General features: G+C 49.3%; 2 protein-coding genes across 3 annotated transcripts in view; both read right to left on the bottom strand.

Moving 5' to 3' along the window:
- Positions 1-21,836, bottom strand: part of PRRG3 (proline rich and Gla domain 3) — a 116,612-nt gene that overhangs the window by 51,073 nt on the left and 43,703 nt on the right. The window lies entirely within an intron of this gene.
- RBM41 (RNA binding motif protein 41) overlaps positions 1-21,836 on the bottom strand; it is a 54,527-nt gene that overhangs the window by 24,949 nt on the left and 7,742 nt on the right. The window lies entirely within an intron of this gene.

Raw genomic sequence — 21,836 nt, 5'->3', positions numbered from 1 at the left:
TGACCAGCCAGGTTGCAGTCAGTACTCATGCAGTTAAATACGTGGCAGGTTGTAATGAGAAGATGGAATCTCCAAGAGGGCCTGAAGACACTGCCATTGAGTTTCCAGGTGTATTTTCTTCTGTTCTGTCAGGAATTTTCAGAATTCACAGTATGTTTGGAATATACTGCATCACGATCCTTAAAAAGTGGACCCATTCTTTGGGTCAGAATAATACTACCCAACCTCTGCTTTAATGTTAATGCCCTGGAAAGCAGGTAGCTCGGTTATGATTCATCACAAGCTATTGAATATGCTGATAACACTAAGTGGCTACTCCAATTTCTATTTGCTTCAGTTTCCATAGATTACATTTGAATGTCTTATTCTTACTGTACAAAGCTGTGGTGGAGGGGAACAATGCAGATGTATGAAAAGGCTGAGATCATTCCTCCTGACTCAGTTTGTACTGCCTGTGGTTGCCAAACAGGCTGTTTCTTGGAAAAAGGGTTGTCTTTGTGGTCCCTAGACAATATGCTGCTTCAATTTTGCATTTCTTATACAAATTGCAAGAAAAGTGGAAGATTGATCTTGAAAGTAACATTTGCCCAAATTCATTCAGTCAGCCTGTGGGAAAGCACACTGTAACTCTGCTTTTCTGAGCCTCCTTCCAGTCCTCTCTCCATAAGGTAATTATGCATTTATAGTTGGCATAGCAATTTACTAAGCCTTAATCATCAAGTCCTGTTTAATTTAATGTCAGTGTTTGATACTGGAAATAACAATGACTTTGGTTCATTGTGCTTCTCTCCTGTATTTGTTTCCTATGGGAATGAGCATATGCTGCACTGGTATCCAGGTCCTATTTTCTCCATATTGTTTTTCTAAGCTGGGGGCATTTTATCTGCATGGAAGAGACAATAACCTGAGGTCGGTATGTTTTGTAAGACAGTTTGCTGCTGAACAGAATAGGGAAACACGAATTAAAACTCCCTATTAGGTAGTACTAGCGTTATTACATGTACCTTCTGGCCAGCCTCTCTGTACACTACAGGCTACAGTAGGTCATCCACACTCCATGAGGGGGAGCTGGCAGGTTGGTGATAGAGCAGGATAGGGGAGTTTCTGCAGGCAAAGGGAGGTAGGCTGGCAGGGGGAAGCTGAAATCAAGGTGTTAGGGTATATGAACAGAGAAGACAAACTCATAAGAAGCCAGGCTTTGTGTTTTCCACTGCTCAAAAGGACAAGCTCTATTGCTGTTTTCAATAGAGGTGGAACACTTTGGTGGTGGGCACTTTGCTGTTGTGATGGGGTGTGTTGCCTGAATGCACAATCACCACCCTGGAGATCCTCTCACATTCTTTCTTCCTATTAAGTAGATAGACAGAGGATGCCAAAAGGTTGGGGTTTGGGGTTTGGTTTTACTGTTATAGATCATCCCGAGAGGAATTGGTCAAAAGGACATGAAGGCTGCCAAGCTTCCCAGAAACCTGGGGGCTACTGCCAGCTATGAGAGAGTTAACATTCTTCTGCAAGGGCTTGAAGGCAGTTTTGGTTTGCTGAACTAGCACTGACAGAAATCCTTTTGAAGGGGATACAAAACCCCCTTTGCCTCTGAACATCAAAGCTAATACCACTCCAACACCTGCAGGCATCTTAATTAATCAAAATTATGAGCCCAGTTAAACAACCCAGCCATTAAGCCCCAGCCATTAAACATCATCAAGCTTTATTGGGTTCCCTAAGAAACATCTTGATTAAATGTATTGCAGTTAAGTAGAGGGTACTGTAGCTGTGGAAATGAGATAGAGGCTGTTTACTGTAGTATCCCAATAAACTACAAGTTGTCATCTCGCCTTGTGCGTGTGTTCTGTCCTCCAGGTGTGGTGGCAGAGCCACCATTCCCATTTTGACTTGTACCTGCCTTCTGTCAGAACTATTGTGGTGTGCTAAAGTACATGGCTCAGCTGGCTCTGTGTGTTTCGCCTCTCTTCAGACTCCTCTTTGTCCACATAGCAGCCTTCTGAGGCAAAGCTACTTTCCTCATTCTACAGCTTGAGAAGGAGAAAACCCCAAAGATTCCTCCTTATAAACCCCTGAAACAGGGCAAGAGCTTAAACTGAGATTTTTCCCTTAAACCTGCAGTCTAGATTCTAGACTGCTCTCATTGCCATCTTCCTCCAGGTCTGTTGTTGGTATCACCATATACTCCTTGTATTTGTTGAGAGAGAGGAAGATGACTTCATTTTTCTGCTGTTCAGTTTAAAGTTTGTATCCAAAATGTCCATGTACTTCTTTCACGCTGTGAAACACTGCTTTATCAGTATATGCTTCCCTCCAGACAAGGTTTGTCTGAAATAACTAAGCTGTATCTATATGTACAGAAAAATCTCTTCCCCCTACAAAGTAAGGAAACCAGACTGATATTGCTTCTGTCTTGTCTAACCTTGCATCCCAACTCTCAAGTGCATGGGACTGGGCTCCTGTGGACAAAAAGGGAGTTCTGCAGCTCCCTTTGCAGGCTGTGGTGCACACTGACATTCAGAGGTGTGTGAATACACAGAGGAAACTCAGTGAAGTAACCCCTGTCCCCAGGGCCTCCCAGATTTCCTCATTCAGGTGGCAGGTATTCCTCTTTGTAGCAGCATCTACAGTTGGCAGCACAGGCTACTGGAGACAGCAAAACTGACCGATGGGCAAGGGCACATGTCAGCAGTAAGCCATGCAGGCAGTGCATCAGGTATACCCAGCAGTCTCATTGCATGCTCACACATCCATTGCATGTGCACTTCTCATGCTGGAGCAGGTGTCTTTGAACCTGCTGCTGTTGGCAGACCTTTATCCTCTTTGCAGCACCTGCAGCTTGGATTCAAGTCTCTGGAGCTCCCTTCAAATAGCTGCTGCCACAGTCAGTCACTGTTACCTGCCTGTGTTCTTGGCTCCAGGGAAAGTGCCTGGAATCTGCTGGAAGTTGGGTTATTTCTTTCCTATAATCTTCCCAAAGAGGAGACAATTTCTCTCTGTGTCTCTGTCTTCTCCTTCAGGAAGATTCTGCTTTGAGAGAGTGATGCTGAACAGCCAGTCCTTGTTTTTCCTTCCCCCCCGATTGTTCTGTGCTTATTTCAGGGCAATCTGATCTTTCCTAAGTGCTTCATCTCACTCCTTTGCTCATTCTCACATTAGGACGTTTCTCACCAACCTCCTCACAGGTTGCAGCTGACATCTGACCCTGCTGGATGTGCCAAGTGTTGGTGAAGTGCATGATTCATCTCCCTTCACTCAGCTTAATGCTGGGAGGAGCACTTTGCTCTTCCTTGCTATGCGTGTGTGTGCATGGGAAGGGGACGCAAGCAGGAGCACCACAGGCAGAACCGGGGTTGTGACGAGGCAGTTATATTGAGGACCATGACACAAAAGCAGCAGATGCTGCAGGTCAAGGCAGAGATGTGTGAAGAGTTGACAGAATCGAGGAGGGGGCTCTTGGCACAGGCACAACCTGCCTGAGCCTATGTTTAAACATAGTCAGCCCCACAGCTCCCAGTGCAATGAGGGCTGGTTAGGAAGGAATGAGCCAGTTCAGGAAAAGGCAGAATCATCCCAAATTCCAGCCTTCCCCAAGGCCTGAAAAGTTTCTTTCTGCTTCCCCGTGTGCGTCTCTTTCTCCCAGGTTTTGAGATGCAGTCTAGGGCAACAGTGACACAATCACAGGAGTGCCCTCAGGTTTTGGGGTATTTATCTCAACCCACTGAAATATTTGACCACATTGGGTTTTCTCATCTCAAAGACCCTTTGCACCTCTTCTCTCTATCTTCACACACTCATTTCTGAAGAGAAGATCATAGGAAGGGGCCAGCGCAGTAACTGTCCACCTGGAACCCTTACAGACCATCTCTCTTTAACTGTGAGCCTCTTCTGGGGATCCCATTGGCCTGGCAGCGCACTGCTGATGCTGCTCAGCACTCGTTTTAATCCATACCGTTTAACTTGGTGGTATCACAACCCAGCAAACACTGCCAAGGCAGCTAGGCTGTATTCACCTAAATAATTCTCTGATTCTATTTGGCAACCTAGCTCCTGCAGCTGCTCAGCAGAGAAGAAAAGAGCTATAGACCTCTTCTGGAAAATTCTTTTTCTATTGGAAAGCTGCATAAAAAAACATAGGAATGGAGAGGGACACAGCTGAATTTGTTAACTCGTAATGAGATGAAGTCGGCAAGCCAGATAGTGGCAGAACAGGAACTGTAGCAGATGTAAGCATCAGTGCTTGAGCTTAATGATGCTGTGAGCTTTGGGTGGGTTCCACCTCTCACACACGCCCAAGTAATGAGCATCAACCACCCCCATGGTTCTTATAGCTGGGGACCCAGGTGACGGCATCTCCTGACCAATAACTTTCTTCCTGGAGGACTCAGATTCCTGTAGCCATATCCTTGAAGCAGAGCCTCAGGTGGTGCCATTGCAAGTGGGTGAGTATATAGAGGAGAATTAAAGACTGACTTCACCTGGGATATCAGTGCCACCTCACCTGGGCTGATCCCAGATGCCCCTGAGCCAGAGCTTCCACCCAGGAGGAGTTAAATAGATGCAGAGCAGCACTGGGAGCAGTTGAGCAAGTAGGGGAGGTAACAGAGCAGTGTGTTATGCTCCTGGCATTCCTGGATATACAGCAAAACTGATTGACAGGGCAGAGGGGACAAAGCTGCATGGCTGCTGTACAAGAGACAATCAGGTAGCTGGAAGATGCATGATTTGTCTTGGCTTTGGGACTGTCTGTGCTGTGCCTGGAAGGTTCATGAAGCAATTGGCCAGCGGCTGGATGTGGGAAGCTGTGACAAGGTGAGAAATGTTTCTGGCTTTGTTCTGGGTCACAGGCACTGTATGAGGCTGCAGTGTCAGTGTGGCTTAGCTGGATGTATCGCTCCTGGTCAGCAGCAGCTGTCAGAGCTGTAATAAGCTCAGGGGGGAGCCGGAGATGCTGTGAGAAGCTACAGGAAGTGACAGGAAAGCGCTGAAAACACCACCCTGGCCCCAAGTACAACTTGCATTGTGAGCTGCTTTAGTTACTTGCTGTACAGACCTGGATGATGGTGTATCTGTGGGGCTGCTTGGATGCCAGTGCGGATGTGTATAGTGGAGAGTGGGGCAAGGCTCTGAGGCTTGGTACAGAGAGCACCAGCAGGGCTGAAGGGTGCAGGTAGAGCTATATGGGTGTAGGGAGTCATGTAGGGCTGGAGCTGTGATGTAAGGCAGCAAGTGACAGGCTAAATGGTGTATATGGTGGAGTGAGGCAGCAGGGGTGAGATGTGCATTGGGCAGAAACACAACTGGGAGGAGAAAGAAGCTATAGAAGTTTCCTTAAACCTGCTGTGCTGAAGGGAAAGGTCAGGGCAGATGGTTGAACACTCTGGGCTCAAGACAGATGAGATACCTCTGTTAGAATGTCACCAGTGCTGGAAATCCTGTGCCAAAAAGAAGCTGTGGGAAGGAGACTGTGCTTGGAATGGCTATGAGGTGTCTAAGAAGACCTGAGGACTAAGGTCACATACATCTACAGAACTGGGAACCCTGTCTTGCTCTAGGGGCCAGCCCAAGGGGGCACATGGCAATTACTTCTATTGACAGTGGATGAAAGGGGGTTTGGTGTTGGAGCAGTGGGAAGTGTGGCTGCTGCTCATGAACCCTCTCAAATGCTTACAGCCGCCTGGCTCTGTGCTGTCCTTGCTGCACCTGGTGCTGGGTAAGCAGAGCTGGTGTGTGAAGTGACTGGGTGACAGGCTGCTGTGCCCTGGCCTCGAGCAGTGGGTGTCTCATCTCATTTTAGACCCACATGTAAATGGCTTCTTGCCTCTATCCTTTTCCATATTTAAAGCAGGCCTTGTTTAATTTAAAGATGAACAAAATGAAACAGAAAACCCCAAACAAATGCACAAAACCCAAACCGGCCAAGCCTAGGAACAGTAGGGGAATAGGTAAATGGGACGATTGCAGTTCCTATTCTGCAGCAAAGTGCTAATTTTCAGGCCAGGGTTCAGTCACCTCTTGGATGAAGAGAAGGCTTTCATCATCTAGAAAGATCCCACAAGGTTGTCCTGAGCCAGTGCTCAGATAAGAGTGATGATGGTGATCAACGGCTTGCTCTAATATGGGTCCTGAATGAAAAGAATAGCTGATGTAATGCAAAACCCCATTTCTGTTGCTCTCTTTACCCATGATTTCCTCTTCTTATGCCCTTTGAGTTTATTTAAATTGAACCTCTGCTTCTATTTGGAAGTAATATTTTTGTTTTCGTGAATAAAACATCTTTTCCAATGCTATTGCCCCTCCCCAGGCCACAGTCAAGCAGCATTTCAGCCTAGTTCCTTAAATCAGGAGAACTGTTTATGTCCTTGGAGGGTGGAATAATAACATCTGAAGAAAGCCAGGAGACACAGCAGGAATTCATTTGTAAGTTAATGAAGGCTGTGCAGTGCAGCGTGAGGATGGTCAGGACTGTTCCTGGGCAGCATTTACCAAACTGGATTTCTTTCGGAATCGTTCTCCCTGGAAGAGTCATGGACCAGCTTAAATACTGCTTGCATGCAAGTTTATTATAGCATTTCTTGGTACAAAGCTGTACACTGTGTAACACAACAGGGTACATGACAAACCAGGAGGAAGTGTGTGAGAGGGATCAAAAGAGAGGATCTACTTGTTATGGTTTACCCAAAGGAAACAAAAAGACCATCTAGGTAGTGGGTTTGGGGGGTTATTTGTCATAATTTGTTACCTGGACACAGACTAATGCTTTGGTACTTGTTGGAGGGGATAAGACTGAAGTGGAGATGGGAGGACCTGTGTGCTGGGTTGCAGGCATTAGTCTGCTATGTGAAGTCCAGAACCACTTGGAGGAAGGTGTCAGTGACCTGCATAGGGCTGAAACTGTGGCACCTATGGGGTGAGCTAAGCCAGAAGAGATGGTGGAGTGCAGGAAGCAGTTTGTTGAGCAGTTCTTCCTGCTTTGTGCTTGATTTGGAGGAGTCCCAGATGGGCTCTGACCTTGTTACTCAACATGGGGATGCGGGTCCCTCAGGTGGAGGGTGGCAGTTTAGAGCCCTGACCCTGTGTTCACTCCTCAGTGGTTGCTACAGCCCCAGCAGTGCTCTTTAACTTTGCTATGTCTGTATGTTTCAGTTGGAGGCACTCTAACTTGCAAGGCTTTGCTGGCCAGTACATTGTACCTGCAGGCATAGAACTGATGAGGGCCATGTCTTCTCTCAGAAGGATGTTGCCAAGAGATTAGGGAAGCTATTTCTTCAATAAGCCTTACATGCCATGGACACTAGAGCTGGTGGGACTTGAGGCCTCTGTAAGAGAGCAAGTTAACTCACAGACTACTGCGCACTGCGCTGTTTTGATCTTGGGAAACAAATCTTGTCAATTAAACTGGAGGGGAATGAAGGGCTTGCTGTTAACCTTTAGCATGGTGCAGTGGGGAGACAGTTGTCCTCTGCAGGTGAGCGTCTGTGTGATCGGCTCACTTGGTGCCGGGAGGTGGGGAAAACTCATTCCAGGTTTGGGATGAAAATTCATTCCGGGACATCCCCCTGCAGAGGAGAGGAGAGGAGGGGGACGAGGGTGGGCTGCGTTCAACCATCTTCAGAAAGTGAGATCCCCGATTTGGAGATGGAGAGAGTTCGGTTGCTGCTGGGTGACAGCTCTCCTCCAGGCAGAGCTATGATGCCCGGTGACGTGGAAGCTGGGATACAGCATCCCGCCGCCAGAGAGAGCCACGCTGCTCGGTCTCTCCCAAACCGCTGTGTTAGACACGCAGGCATTGGTCGCTTCTGTGCGGTGGAGGTTTTACTGTTGGTAGCTGCAGAATAGCCGAGTCCTGTCTTTGGAGGAGGGAGGAAGAGCCCGAGTTCCTCTTTCCTTACCAAAAGTAATCTTATGTTGCTGTTTCCCACAGCTCCAGATCCTTTTATCATTCTGAAGGAAAATTGGGTGGTTTGGGCTTTCTTTGAGGAAAGCAACGGAATTTGGGAGACTGGACTTGGTGGTAACTGCTATTCCATGGGTTAGCCTACAACAGGGTAGTTGGAGGGTTGGCACATGAATGTGTGTTGGCACCTGCTGGTGTTGAGCTATGTTTCATGTGCACGTACACACACAGGTAACAGCACTCTTCTCACTCATTCTTTCCTCTAAAATAAGAATCCAGTATCTATCTACCACTTTCTGAGCAAGCATATTGACTGGTGGCAGAAACGGGGGCTAATAGCAGCTGCATTCCCACCTACATAAGCCAGAATGCAGCTCTGAAACCCCAGATCATATACTTTTCCCAGCAAACATGCAATATGCTGGAGCAGCTGAACTCTTGTTTGCATTTTGTGAGTTTAGGAATTGGGCATCACAGTGTACAGCTCTTGATGAGAACCTGCTGGGGACCTCCCTGAGGCAATGAGACCTTGCTACCCCCTAAGTCTAGGGCAGGGTTCCTTAAACCTGCAGAGATTCTTCCAGTGATGACTGGAAGCATCAGATTGGGTGTCCTGGCTCAATGTAAAAGTGCTACTGCAGGGATCTCGCTGCTTTTGTTGTTAATGCAGTTCCTGCTTTCACAGGCAGTATGCAGGGCACTGCTAGGGTTGTTCCTATGATGATGCTACAGTGTGTGTGTGTGTCTGGGTTTATTGGGGTTGCACATCAGGATTTTCTGGAGCACATTAATGCTAGCTGTTCTTACTCGAACACCTGGTAAAACCAAAGCACATGGAAAACCAAGCAGAACTGAAGAAACACTGGTAATATTTCCCTGAGAAAGCTGGGAGTGAGTTTGTCTGCAAGATGTTAATCAGAAGAGCAGCTGCTACAGTAAGCAAGGGCAACTGTCCCCTAGATTTGGGATTGCTCTTGCGGTGGGGGAAAAAGGGGGTCCTACAGTAAATAAGCATGAATGCTACAGCTTTGCCTCGGAGCTTAGGTGGACAGAGCAGGCCATTGGTAGTATATTACAGATTCCTTGGGCTATGAGTCAGATCCAGACTTGTCACTATCATGTGGCTTTCCAGTCATAAGGATGAGTTTGTCCCCTTTACCACATGCGTTGTGTGCCTTGGAAGAAAAGGAGCCAGAACTCAGTTCTGTGGCTTACTCTAGCACAGGTCTGCAGCAAGGCATTCAGTGCCTGAAAGAACAGACCTGCTTCTGCTTCCTCTTTCTGCACGCACAAGTGGGCACTGAGGTGCAAGCAGCCCATGGCCAGCTGCCCTCCTGAGCCACAGGCTGGAAAGAGCCCCTGGGGTTGTCAGCAGGGTTCTCCCACCCAGATAGGCTCCTGTGCTCCTTCCTGGAGATGGATGCCTCGGAAAAGACCTTCAAAATGTGCTTCAAGTATGGTTAAACCAAGTGGCCTTTGCATGGGTGGACAACTTGCCTCAAATGAGAGCCATGAGCTGAGCTGACAAAGCCTAGTGTCTATGGATTTGTCTTGCAGTGGACATAGGAGAGCCTAATACAGACACTGGTGATGAGAGCAGAATGTGCCTGTCATCCATGTGGATTCAGGTTCCTGACAGGGCCTGGATGGGCACACTGGATTCCCTGACTTGGGAGCATCAACAGGTTTATTTTCCATCCAGATTCTTGGGCAAGGTGTAAAAAATAACGTGGTTCCAGCTAACACTGATAGAGCACAGAGGTCTCCTAGTAATTACCCAGAAGTTACTGAGAGTGGGAGGGGAGAGGAGCTGCAAACAGTGTGATAGTATCAGCTGCCTCTTTCCTAAAAAAGCCCTGCCAAACAAATACAAACTGGGGAAACAAAACTGAGATTACTTGGGAGAGGAGGAGAGCACCAGATTTGTGGTACCATAACAGAGCTGTGAAGAACCCAGAGCAGAGTAGCTAGAGGTGATGTACGTGGTGCTTGTGGTAACCTCACAGACTCAAGGTTAACCCCTTTTAACCATGTTGTGAACCTTTCTGTTTCCAGCATCTCAGGCTACATGATAAAGCTGGAAACGCCATATCTCATAACTCATCCATATACAGGTGAGGAAGCTGTAGGGTGCAAGCCTTGCTTGGTTAGAGGTTAATCCTTGAAAACCCAAGTGCCTGTTCTCCCAAGGCTGATCATCAGCTTGAGTCTCGGGTGAAAGAGATGCACTTGGCACCTGAAGATCCTGTGCTTGTTTCTAATGGGTTTGTTTGGATCAGATACTGGGGTGGCCACTTTGGATGCCCTTCCCCAGACCTGTGCTGCAGTGCAAGTGGGGGTGGCATGTGCTGTGATTGAATGGCAGTCTCCACTGACCAGAGCATCCTTGCTGGTATGAGCCATGCTGACTCAGGATGCAGCTATAGCTAGCACAAGTGAGGCATCCAGAAACTGAATGGTTTCTTTTTCTGTCTCTGATTTATCTTGCTGAGATCTGGTCTCCTGACTTCCGGCCTGGCACTTGCTGCAGGCTCCTTCAGGTTGCTAAGGGAGGTAGAAATTCATCCTAAAGTCTTAGTTCCTTATTTGCTGCTGATGTGTGAACTCTGAAGCGCCGTTCGATTAAGATAACGGACTAGCTGGGCAGGAACTGTGGCTGCCCTCTTATTGATGCGATGCCAAGCCGGCTGTGAGCTTTCAGTAGAAAGTAATTAATGGCAAAGCCAACTCCTGCAATCCTGCAGAGCCTCTTCTGTTTCTTAGGCTTTTAAAGGCAACAGGATCACAGTGGCTCGTCTTTCTTCTCTAGCCAGAAAAGGAAAAGCACTTAATCCAGTGACCTCGCGTTTATCTTCTGCCCTTCATTAGCACCATATGTCTACCTCTGCCTGTTGAATGGTGACTGTGCCTATCCTCGTTGCTGGGACAATACAAATATTGTTCAATTACAGCAATTCTCTAAATGCAATTGCTCAATTGCAGTGTTAATTGAATTATTTGAGTTTAATTATTCCATTAGGAATTCTGTCCGCGCAGCCCAAGTTGCTTGCTTTCTCCCTGGGCTAGCGGCACAATGCAGCATCTGGCCGCACAAGGAAGGACTGGTTCTCCTCAGGCTGAGACAGTCCTCATTAGGCTGCTCAGAAATGATGCTCTCAAGTTCCAGGAATAAGTGTTGAGGCTGCAGAGACCTTCTTCAGTGGATGGGTCTCCAGGCACAAAGATACCTGTGAGCAGGGAAGAGTGACTATAAATGCAGAGATAACTCTGCAGGAGATTCAGTGTCAAAAGCCCACAAGAGGGGTTTGTGGGTGACGGATCTGCTCTAAGAGAATGTTGGCAGAAACCAGAAGGACCAGGGGCACAACGTGAGCCTGTAGTGAAGGCTGTGTGTAGTCAGACAGTTGCTAAGGGCTGCTCACAGGCCATGTAGGGGCTGAGACAGGACCTCAGAGCAAAGCTCACCAGCTCTTGTAGTAAACTCACCTGAGCAAACAAAACAGCTGTCTGCTCACAGGAGAAGTACAATGAAGGAAGTTAGGGTTAGGAAGACATAGACCTGCATGCCTTCAACCCCCTTTGAAGTTCCCAAGCTGTACACATGCAAAACTGGAAGCTGCTTTCCAGGCTTCCTGAAACAAGAGCTCCTGCTTCTGTACAGGGAAGTCTGGATGTCTTATCCCAATATCCTGACACTGTCATTGCTTTTTCCTTGCTCTTGACATCATGAGGAGCCCTTGACTGGTGGGGCACGCTATGATTGAGAAGAGTACTTAAATCTTCCCCTCCCTTCAACCATATGAGCTCCCTTGGTGGAGGTGAGACCTGAAGCCACCAGTATAGAGCTGTGACAGGGGAACTGGAAATAGCCCTGCCTATCGCAGCAGGAGCTCTTCACCCACATCATCTTCTCCTGTTAGCAGAGCTCAAACCATAATGCATCTGTGGTCACGAGGATGGAGCCAGGCTCTACTCAGTGGCAAACAATGATAGGACAAGGGGTAATGGGTACAAACTGGAACACAAGAGGTTCCACTTAAACTTGAGAAGAAACCTCTTCTCAGTGAGGGTGACGGAACACTGGAACAGGCTGCCCAGGGAGGTTGTGGAGTCTCCTTCCCTGGAGACATTCCTGTGTAACACTATCTAGGTGTTCCTGCTCCGGCAGGGGGATTGGACTAGATGATCTTTCGAGGTCCCTTCCAATCTCTAGCATACTGTGATACTGTTCTGCAGCAGCCCGGGACTCTGGCACAGACAGCCCTAGGCTTTGTATTTAACACCTATGCTGCACTCTGTAAATGCCTTCTCTTAATATGTACACTGTGTTAAAGCCCCTATCCTATAGGTCTGTGAGCAGTAGCTCCTGAGCTCCAGTTGGAATTTGAAGGTGGCAGGATCACAAGTGGTTGTCACTTGTCAGTCCTGCTTTGCAAGCATCCCTCTGGAGCCCCTCTGTAGCAGGTGGAGGCTGAGCATCCTGCAGATGCAGGATAACGGCAGAGAACTGCAAAGATAGCGACTAAAAAGCCCCGGAGGCTGAGTGATCCCAGTGACTGCTCCTGATGTCTTTGATGCCACATCTCCCTCATGGAGCTGCAGAGCACTCAGCAGCTTACTGCTCAAGATGCTTCAGCCCTTTGCCTGACACCGGTTATTTGAATTTTCCAGGCTGTTTTCTGTGTTAATTTCCATATTCTCCAGTATTACACTTATGGGTGCTCTCGGTTATCTTCCTCTACATGCCCATGTGTAAACACATGAATGCCTTTCTCACCTCCAGCCTGCAGCCTCATCTCTGTTTGAGGGATGTTACCATATCAGCATTATCTTCACAGTCCTGCCTTTTTCCTATTTAACAAGGAATTGGATATCCATGCCTGCAGTGCCTCAGTATCTTTACCCTCTGTACCTGCTCTGTTTTCCTGCCTATTCTCCAGGATGTCTCTGCCATTCTGGCAGAGCCTCCCTGTTTAATTCCTGCCAGGTCTGTGAAGCTCAGTCTTGCCAAGCTGCTCTGATGCCAGTGGATGTACCAAGGTACTGACTGGGGCTTTTCACAAGCACCCACAGCAGCTTTCTGCTGAGGCTTGCTAGCTATTCCTGTGGCAAAATGGAATGGACTTATAGAGAAAGCAATAACCCGGCAAATCCTTCATCCATCACCCTCTGCCTCAGGCTCTGGGTGAACTCTGAAAGCCCCACCTCCCATTTGGAATGGGAAGGAGCTCTGAGTATCAGTGGGTACCCAGCATTGGCGAGGGGCAGTGCAGCAGCACACCTTGCGTGAGCTTGAGCTGTGGCAGGCATTAGACACAGGCTCTTGGGGACCAAGCAGGAGCCACCCCCAGTTCCCTGCCAGTGCTGGTGCCTGTGCTGGGGCAGGTTTGCTATAAATCCATACCCATTTACGTCACAGGCAGCCAGAGCCAAACCCAGAGGGTATTGGAACGTGGCCTTCGGATGTGTAATTGTGTTCTTTTGACTCTAACGCCTCATTTAATACTTCAGTCTTGGCAATGTGTTACTGTGCCCGAGACACCCACAAAGGGTGGGTGAACATCCTGCAGGTGCAGGGCTGGGGGTCCAGTGACTGACATTTACATTGCGAGGCTGGGGCTCCAGAGCTCGTGCTTCCTTAGCTCCTGGCTGGAAACATGGGGTTTGCAATAGCCTCCACATCGGTTTTTAGTGCTGATCCAGCCGATGCTTTCGGATGGTAAAGAAGAGTAGGGATGGTGCTGCTTTGGGAAACCTTGCCTGGGGGTTGTTTTTAAATGGAAAACCTGGACTAAGGTGAAACCATCAAGAAATGTATTTAGCCCTTGATAAACCTGAGTCAGAAGCTGCTCCCCAGTGCTTCTGTTCTGAACCGCTTCCAGATCCTCTGAAGACATTGGTTTAAATGATTGCTCTTCAGTTTGGAAATATTGGCTCTTCTCTTGTATCAAATAACACCTAATGTCACTGTGGCTGAATGTGACTAGGATAAAACTGCCTGCCTTATTTTTCCCAGTGTGTTGGCTTTGTGCATTTGGCAGCATTTGGAGTTGAATCAATCTTTCTTTCTCCTCCTGTACAGGCACTTCAGTTCTGCTGATGTCAGGGTACAGCTCTCATACAGGAAGAGAAGAGGAGGCAAACCATGGCTGTGAGAACATAGGGAAGGGGGCTGCAAAGCCCCAGAGGCTGGGAGGGAAGCTTGAGGTTAGTGCATGGAATCACAGAATGGTTTGGGCTGGAAGGGGGCTTAAAGCTCACCCAGTTCCAACCCCTGCAGCAACAGGGACACCTTCCACTAGAGCAGGTTGCTCCAAGCCCCATCCAACCCGGCCTTCTGTTTGTTACTCCAGACACCTTTGATCTCACCTTTGAGGTTTTTCTTTGTTGTCTTCTTTCTCCCATTTTTTCCTTTCCCCGGTGCTGTTCTGTGCCTCAGTTGTGAAGCAGGGACAACACTGCTACCTTCTGAAAAGGGCCAGCAGAGGTCTAGAGACCTCAGTTTTGTGAGTACTGAAATCCTGCCATGCAGTGGGATATGCACCCACTGCAACCCATGAGGTGTTTCTCACCTTATATGTAGAAGCTGTCCTTACCTCAAAGCTGACTGGTCATCAAGTGAACGGCACCAGATGTCCTGAAGAGGAGCTGTGAAGGAAATGTACTCAAGTACTTGGGACCTGTGTAGACTCCTGGCCTCTGGATGGGGTGGAAAAATCACCTTTGCACACTTTGCTTGTGCCCTGGGACTCCCACCACTGCCAATGCAACTCTGGCACATGAATCGCGTGCAGAGCATCCCCTGTGCTGTGAGTGTCTGCCTGTTTGTCACAGCTGCCCTTTCCTTACCTCTTCAGGTGCTGTCTCTTCTCTCCATTGCTGTGGATGATTCCTTTCATTCTCTTCAAGAGGCCTCCTGCTGCCTCTTAAATATTTTCATTTAAATACTGCACCCACTCCAGAAGCTGATAAGGCTGAATGAGCACAGTGAACATTGTGTCTTCAAGAAGTGCTTTCTGCTTTGGCCATGAGGCTGGGGTTCGATCTCCATGTGGGGATGCCAGGACTAAGGCAGGCAGGAGGCACCTGAACAATGCTCATCCCATCCCAGTGGCCATGCCTTTGGGATGGCCATCTAGAAGGACATGTGTTTGAAGGACACGTTGCCTTAAGGCACGACAGGGCACCATCACCCCTGGCTGCTCCTTTGACCTGCATCTAGCAGACAGGCTGCTTTCCCCCTTGGCAAGCCCAGCCACGCTGTATCATGTTGGAGGTGGCCGGGGACTGAAGCCATTTCGCATCATTTTGCACACAGGAGGAGTGTTTTGGGCTGCAGCAGGAGAGTGTGTGTCCAGAAGATGCTCTGCAGCTGACTGACTGCCCAGCATGGCCGGCTGGGTCTGCAGAGGACCGCATGCCGTGCCATCTGCCTGATGCAGAATGAGATGCCAGTGAGAGGGCAGAGAGCCCTCATCTAATTATTGCTGCTATATTTATACTTCAAAGAGGGGAAGCGAGCAGGAGACCCACACTGGTGCTGGGAGCTTAGTGCCCTTAGGTGGGTGTATTGATAGACAGGGCATTCCAATTAAGACTGTTCCTTTGCATGTAGTTACTATCCTTTTCCTTGCCTGCCTCGGAGCCTGGACTGCCTGCAGTGCTCCCTGTGGCAGGAGATGGCTGTGGGAGATCAGGGGTATGCATCCCTGGGCAGGGAGCAGGATATATATCATACAGGAGGGTTGGACTGAAGTGGAGAACAGCCTATCCTACTGTGGGGTTTATAACATCCTATTGGTCCCTGCCATGCATGGAGTAAAATTAAATTCACCATTCTGTTGCCTGGGTTTTCAAATTGCCATTAAGGGATCGGAGTGTGCTCCGGCCCTGCATGCCTGGGTGCTGGCAGCAGGCAGGGGAATAGAATAATTGATTGCTCTCCCCCTGCAATCCAGACTGGTTTTGATGTCAGGCCATTCATTGTGGTAGCTGGAATACTAACACAATTCATTTGAGCTGCAGCCCTGCAAATGGGTGGCTTTAGTAATGGCTAATCCAGCATGATGGATGAGCTGGGGGGATGCTGCTGCTGAGTAAGGAGAAGGCAGTGAGAGAGAAGCAGCAACGGGCTGGGACCCAGCAGGCTCTGTCCCAGCTATGCCCAGCCAGCACAGGAGCTTGAGGGGCAGGTATCTGTGTCCTGGCCCCTTTGCCCAGCTTGATTGCACCAGAGGTAACATCAGAATTAAGGCACCTGATCGTTGCCAGGTTAATGAAGGGATTGCAGGTTTTCTCTCCATCCATCCTGCCTGCAGCCCTTCTTAAAAATGAGGTTTGTTTAACTAAAAGTACCCTGGGGCTGCCAGCATCCTCAGGTGAATGAAAGGCAAAGCTGAATGGGAGAGAGAGGGAAGCAAGAAACGGTAAGATTAGTGATCTCAGGGGAGAGCAGTCATGCTAATAAGCAGCAGGCAGGGGCTGGAGTGTTCCCCAGCATGGATCCCAGCACAAGCTTCCCATGGATCCAGCAACTGGTCCCCCCTTCCCCAGGCAGAAGCACATCACTGTGCTTTGGGAGTGTTGCCACTGATTTACACTGGATTAAGTGGGAGGAGAAGTGGTGACTGTGGTCCCTAGCCCTGCTTCAAGGAAGGGGTTGTGCACTGGGTAAGGTCTGATTGCATCCCAACCTCTAACCAGCTTGTACTGAGAAGTCAGTTCAGGGTAAGGCTGTAGGCTCAGGGAAGAGGATGCCTGGTTCAATGTGTATGGAGGGGACCATGCTGGGCTCTCATCACAGCACCTTTCCACAAGAAAAGCAGTTTCCACACCTGCATGCAGGTGAACAATTTGACTTTAAATGGTTTGAGATCAAGAAGGAGCCTTTCTCAGTTATCGATCACCTGCTGATTACTCCAGCACTTGGAATTCAGCCTGTAAATAAGATTATAGGGTAGGTCTGAAAAGGAGGCAGGCAGATGATAAGATTCTGCTCATTTACAGTAAGCTCGAAGAGCTTTTCCTCCTCTGCCCCCCCTCCAGCTTTATTATGAAGCCCAATAAAATACCCTGGGGACAAGAAGGAAGAGAGAGGAGCAATTCAAAGGGAACATCAGAAGCACCTCTATCCATTTTAGTGTGTCACGTAACAAGCACAGAGAGCTGCTCCAAGCTGAGCACGGTGCCTGCTCCGATGTTTTCTGTGGGTCAGATCTGCTCAGCCCAGGGCTTCACCTCCTCCCTGCTGCAAAGACAGACCCAAGCCCATGTGTTTCTGTAAGATCTCAGCTAAGTTTGTGTTTTGATGGTGAGCACTTGACGTGTTGGATGGGGAGGGCAATGCAATAGGGCTGCTCTCGCTGCCTTCAGCCAATCTCTGCAAAAGAGGAAAAAACCCAAATGCTTTGCAGCTAAAAATAATTTATTCCTCTTCGTTCTCCGTGCTGCTGCAGTGCTCTGCTCCGGGCTCTGAGCAGTGCCAAGTGGCCTGGATCTACCAAGACAAGCTGAAGGAGACTGTGATTTAACGGCAGGACATTTAAGAGCTGTGCACACCTTTGCCAGCCCTGGAAGCAGCAATCTTGTGGTAGCAAGCGGAGTCATGGGAGTTACTGAGGACATTTAAACCTGGGACAAATGTGCTCTCTTCCACTGGACACCAGTGGCAGGTTTCTCCCAGCTCCATCATCTGCGGGCAGGGAGAGTGTTTCCCTCCTACGAGCAGCAGCCAGGACATTGCCATGGGGAGCTGTGCAGGCACTGTCTGAACAGCAAGGATCCCATGGACCATTTCTGTGGCTGCTGTTACTTTAAGGAAGGGAACAATCTCTTTGTTTTGAGTTAATTTAGGACCCAGCACCATCCAGCTCCAGGAGGGGCATTCCCCCTGTGCAAAAGTGTTGCTCCAGCTTTCCCATACAGGATCTCAAGGAGATATAGGAACACTTGGCCTAAACCTTGCTTTTCCCCATGAACCTTTGCAGTGATCTGCTCTTGGCAGGAGTTGTGCCAAGTTGTTATCCTTCAGCCCTGTGTCAGGGAAGGCTGTAACTCGCATCCCTCCCCAGAAAGATTTGGATCCCCGGTGCTTACAGCAGCTTGTGCCCTTGCTGCTGGCAGTGGGGCATCTGCACTGTGCTCCTGCTGGGGTTGCACACCATGTGCAGTGCTGACAGGGGTCTTTCAACAATCGGGCCTTTAAATATAGCAGAATTGACTTGAAAATCCTGATTCATTCATTTTTAAATACCAGCTCTTGGATTCTTATCCCGCTCTTCTAGGTGTGCATCCCCAAGCATCCCTGGGTATTCATGAGATCTTGAAATTCAATCCTCAAAGAATACATTAAATTTTACCTTTTCAAATGGTCCTGTGATTTTTGGAGGCTGAGGTCTGAAGGAAAAACCAAACATTGTGAGATACATGGCGAGATACTGAGGAACAGCAGTGTTTTGTGCTGGTGGGATTGGGGCATCAGGAGACCTTTGGGGCAGTGATGGTCTGTGCCAGCTTAGGTCATTTATAATGTTGATTGAAAGAGTTTGATGCCGAGTGGGTTTGCTGCAGGAGGAGCTGGAGCTGCAGCGCAGCGTCACTGCTGTGTGGCTCCCATCTTGGATCCATGCTGGGGTGCAGGGTTGGCACCTTGCTTCCCACCCTGGCAGGGCAAAGCCAAACCCGGCAGCCTCTGTGCTCCAGCCACCCACACTCTGATCTTGATTTGTGCATTAGACTGCACAAGCCCTTGAAGCACAAGGTGTGGGATCCCTTTGTCTTTTGGGACCTGTTATCAGTGACACTAATGTGGATGTATGCCTCTGCTTAGGGCCTGCAGTAATGTCCTAAGTGCTTCCAACAAACCATGAGCTTCCCAATGCATGAACTGATGGGCCTTGTGCTTTCAAGGCCCTTGAGCAGATACCAGCTTTTTTTCCCATGTGAAAAGGAGGTGAAAGCCTCCATTTCCTTTAGGGCAAGGACTTCTGCTACTGATCCACAGACCTGGGGCATCCATGGAGTACTGCTTAGGATAAGGAGAAAGATCAAGTGTCTGAAGTCTGTGCATGTGTGGAATGCATTTCTGGAGGGGATTGTGCCTCCGGGGGAGTATTCAAAGGCATCAACAGAGCCTCTCGTGTTGCAGCCCTTGAGCCATGAAATCGTTGGTATGAAGCTTCCAGATCCTTGCAAGCCCAGCTGAAGGTTCCTTCCTTCTTTGTACGTTTTCAAGCCCATGGACTCATCCAGCTGCTTTCAGCAGGCCACCCCAAAATCCCACCTAGCACTGAAGGAATACCCACCACACTTCACAGCCCCGTTGCACTGGAGAGGCTGGGGAGGAAAATGCGTTTCCAAAGTGAGAGAAGTGCTCTCCGACCTTCCAAAAGGCATGAACTGCCCACAGGAATTCACACCTGTGCTGACAAAAACAACGCCGTCTCCTATCCAAAGGGGTGAAAAGATGGGAAAAAGTTATGAACAGCTCGAGAACTGAGTGTTGAGAATAGAAATACACGTGTAACCGTGCCTTCGTCTCTGCAGTGCATGTCTGAAATGCAGATGCTGGCTGCTGGCCCCTCTGTGCTGGAGCCAGAGCCTGGGAAATGACCCAGGACAATGCTCAGCTCCTGGGGCTGGGGATGATGCTGGAAATGGCGACGTTCTCATCCCAGGATAGGAGCCCCTGTGCCCGAAGTGGGGAGTGCTTGAGCAAGGGCAGAGGTGTGAAGAGCAGATCACAGTCCTTCCTGGGTGATGTTACTCCTACCATCCCTCTGGGAATGCAGCCATAGTCCTCCAGGGCCAGGCAAAGGTCACTTCTGACCCCAGGTACATCCTTCCTTTCGGCTTGCTATCCATCAGGTCCCCTTTAAGTCACATTGACAGAGAGCTTCTGGGACTAGGGGCTCCTTGCATGTACCAGACCCATGTCCCACTGCACCAGCACTTCCAGCCCTGCAGGGTCCCCATCGTGGAGGGATTTATAACGCAGGCAGGGAACAGGGGCATGAACGCGTGCCAAGACTGAGAATGCCAATATCCAAATGCCTTCAGTTCCTTCCTCCAGATAAATCACTGCACGACTCTAATTATCGCGCCTGCCCTGGGTACACACCGGCTTAATACGGAAAATGAGTGTGGAGGATTTATTGCTGCTGATCCTTGATCTTTCATTTCTGATATTAAAACATGTTTAATTCATTGCAACATAGATTAAAATAAGGAATGTCACAGGCAGCCTCTGGTTTTGCTTGGAGAGGATTTGGTTGCTGGCTGAATCGATGGTGAATTTTGATTTCACCACCGCACTTTCTCTGGCTGTGGATTTATGGTTGTTTAGACACCAACAATAGGAGTTATTTTCCCTGACAGGCAGGTTACAACAGAGCTTGTACCCTCATTGGATGCAACAGGAGTGAGAGGTGTCTGAGGTTTTACGCTTTCCTAAATAAGCAGCTATCTCTGTCAGTATGAATGAGCTCTTGCTTTTGGAAAACATCACTTTTATGGTACAAGATCCTTTGGCCGTCAGTGCTGTTTGCATGAAGTCTTCACCTAGCATGAAAGCATTTCTCACACAGCCTGGTAGCGTGCTGCAGAGCCAAAACCCCTTTTGCCAGTTTTGCTTTTGAAAACAGCCCTGGTCATTCACACAGGGCCTCTGCAGCTGCTCTGCTGTGAGCAGGCTGCTCAGGAGCCAGGGAAACAGCCCTGCTGCCTGCAGCTATGTTGGAGGCACGCAGGAGCATCAGTAGACACTGTGAGGATGAAGACGCATCTGAGGTGAGGGAGCACAGGGCATGTCTGTACTGTGGGGCACATGAGGAGGGAGGACTCGTGGAGGAAACCCTCCTTGTTAACAGGCTGGAGGGAGAAAGCCCTAGCAGGCCAGCAGCAGCACAGCTCAGTCTCTTCCAGCCGATGCCTTGCCCCTCGCTTCCTCCCATCTCAGTACTGAGCCCTTGCTTGCAGGTGCACTGGTGGGATGGAGGACATGGGATGTGCCCCAGAGGCGTTCAACAGAAGGCATGCCGAGTCCCAGACCTGCCCCAAGGGAAACCTGCCACCTGGGCACATCGTTGTCCTGTGGTCAGGACAGGGATGGGGACGTGGCAGTGCTTTGCATTGCCATGGCAACCCACAGAGGATGGCCATGCACATCTGCATCTCAAGGGTGAGCCTTGGCAAATCAATAACCTCACAGGGCTGGGGACAAGTCATCTCTTGTGGGGCTGGGGAGAGGGATGTCTCTGCCCTCTGAGCATCCATTTGCTCAGGAGCAGTTTTGCCCCGTACCAAGACAGTGAACAGGAGCTGCTGTTTCTGTGGCCACAGCAGCCCAGCCCCAGAGGTGACATCAGTGTTTTCCATACCCATGTTTCTTTCCCGACTCCATTAGGAAGTTTGTCTCCCAACGAGGCTCTCGGTGGAGCCTCGGTTAGCGCACGGTAATTGAGAGCCTGCGTCACAGCGAACTGATGGGAGCTGGCACTGCCCGTGCTGATGGAGCTGCTTGATTAGGAAAATGCTCTTGCATTTCTAATGCTGCAGAGGTTTGGGCCAAGAAGCTCCTCAGAGGAAATCAGCAGCCTTGAGATGCTCTTGCAAAATGCAACGTTCCTGCAGCTCCGGTGGGATGCTTTTGCATCCTCATGCTCTGGTGTGACAGTTGTGTGCCGGTCATTCAGCGCCTCCGCTCTCATGTCTCATCATCATGGCCCCACATGGGAGCAGAGCATGGCTGGGGTTATTCCTGCTTTTCCTGAAACCGCAGATCCATTCACACCTCCTGGAAAAGGAGGCTTTGATGAGCCCCACCACCCTGGGCCTGGGTACAGGCAGCACTGCCTGTTGGGTTTCCCACCCTCCTGCCATCCCCCCTGGGGGGAGGTCCTGCCTGGTCAGCCTTGCCCGGCCCCCGGGAGCCCCTCTG

This window comes from Pezoporus occidentalis, unplaced genomic scaffold, assembly GCF_034315485.1.
Source record: "Pezoporus occidentalis ecotype Australia unplaced genomic scaffold, CSIRO_AGI_Poc_V1 ctg65, whole genome shotgun sequence".
Taxonomy (NCBI): Eukaryota; Metazoa; Chordata; class Aves; order Psittaciformes; family Psittacidae; genus Pezoporus; species Pezoporus occidentalis.
The sequence above is the reverse complement of the archived record's forward strand: the minus strand, read 5'-3'. Positions and strand labels throughout refer to the sequence as shown.